We start from the raw sequence: 2063 nt of genomic DNA on the forward strand, positions 1-2063 counted from the left end.
CAATTAGTGAATTGCCTGTAAAAGATGTAATACCGTTATATAGAAAATTGGCTTCAAGTGTGAAAGTTATAGTGTTCCCCCAATTATGTTCTATTTTATGTAACTAATGAATGGCCAATTCTTTGTTACCACAAATGAATCCTGAGCAGGCTTTTCAATAGTAAAGGGGGCCTGTCATTCGATTCATGCTGCTCGAACCACGGGCAGGATGAATCAGAGCCTGTCTGTGCGATTGCAGACAGGTAGGTTTGAAAAACCAGGCGGAGACTATTGGGAGAGACCCAGCTAATTTGATGATGTACTCAGCTGGCTTCTTTCCGCCCCACTCCAGATGACTGAGGGAGTCCCTTATCACATCAGACTAATCACATCTCTCTCCTTATGGTTCCTGGACGTCATTTAAAATTATATTTTCTCGGAAACAAGGGAGGGTCAAGAGGAAAACATACTTTGCAGCAATCATGCACAGGGCTGTTGAGTCGGTAAGCCAAACCTCCAACTCCACGACTCCGACTCACTCCCTTATACATGGCTCATGTTTAAGTGATAAATTTACTGTAGCACAGATTCATCTCAGCTAAAAGTCTAGACCCTTTGATCAGGAATAGGACAGACATTTATAGGACATTTCATAACTTTCCCAAATTCTTATGAAAAATATTCTCCACAAACTACATTGAACTACTGTACCCAATTTATTATATATTTTAGGTGACTCTTGGTCTTCCTTTCCTGGGGCGGTCCTCATGTGAGCCAGTTTCTTTGTAGCGCTTGATGGTTTTTGCAACTGCACTTGGGGACACTTTCAATGTTTGCCCAATTTTTCACGCTGACTGACCTTCATTTCTTAAAGTAATGATGGCCACTTGTTTTTCTTTACTTAGCTGCTTTTTTCTTGCCATAATACAAATTCTGACAGTCTATTCAGTAGGACTATCAGCTGTGTATCCACCTAACTTCTGCACAACACAACTGATGGTCCCAACCCCATTTATAAGGCAAGAAATCCCACTTATTAAACCTGACAGGGCACGCCTGTGAAGTGAAAACCATTTCCGGTGACTACCTCTTGAAGCTCATCAAGAGAATGCCAAGAGTGTGCAAAGCAGTCATCAAAGCAAAAGGTGGCTACTTTGAAGAACCTAGAATATAAGACATATTTTCAGTTGTTTCACAATTTTTTGTTAAGTATATAATTCCACATGTGTTAACTCATAGTTTTGATGCCTTCAGTGTGAATGTACAATTTTCATAGTCATGAAAATACAGAAAAATCTTTAAATGAGAAGGTGTGTCCAAACTTTTGGTCTGTACTGTATATGGAGATGCTATCTGCTGTTATTACTCCATGGTGATGGTTCCTCTGTTTCTATATATATTTAAAATCAATGATTTTATTATGTGTAATGTAGGATCTATTTTGGGGGTCGCTATGTGGGGAGGGTCATTTTTAGCTTCACATATTATCTGCACTTACCCCTGTTGTGTGCCTAATTGATTATCTGTAATAAATTTGTTATAACTTTGTCTTTTTTCCCTGTGCTCTCTATGTCTATTTGACGATGGAGCCTATATAGTCCATAATATGGTAGTATTGAGTATAACATTATATGTAATGGTGATTTAAAATATACATTAGAATTGTGGTGTACATACTACTTTTTCCATGAATTGTGCTATTTTACATTGTTAATGTGGTAAATGACTATTCTAGCTGCAAAAGTCTTGTTTTTATTGCAATATCTACATAGGTGAATAGAGGCCCATTTCTAACAACCACCACTCAAGTGTTTTAATGGTACATTGTGTTTGCTAACTGTGTAAGAAGGCTAATGGATGTTTAGAAAACCATAGAAAACCCTTGCACAAGTATGTTAGCCCAGCTGAAAATGGTTTGGCTGATTTGAGAAGCTATAAAGTTGACCTTCCATTGAGCTAGTTGAGAATCTGGAGCATTACATTTGTTTGTTCTATGAAACTCTCAAAATGGCCAGAAAAAGAGAACTTTCATGTGAAACTCGACAGTCTATTCTTGTTCTTAGAAATGAAGGCTATTCCATGTG

The sequence above is a fragment of the Phyllobates terribilis genome, unplaced genomic scaffold (assembly GCF_046119375.1).
Source record: "Phyllobates terribilis strain yellow unplaced genomic scaffold, ASM4611937v1 Scaffold_512__1_contigs__length_1264483, whole genome shotgun sequence".
NCBI lineage: Eukaryota > Metazoa > Chordata > Amphibia > Anura > Dendrobatidae > Phyllobates > Phyllobates terribilis.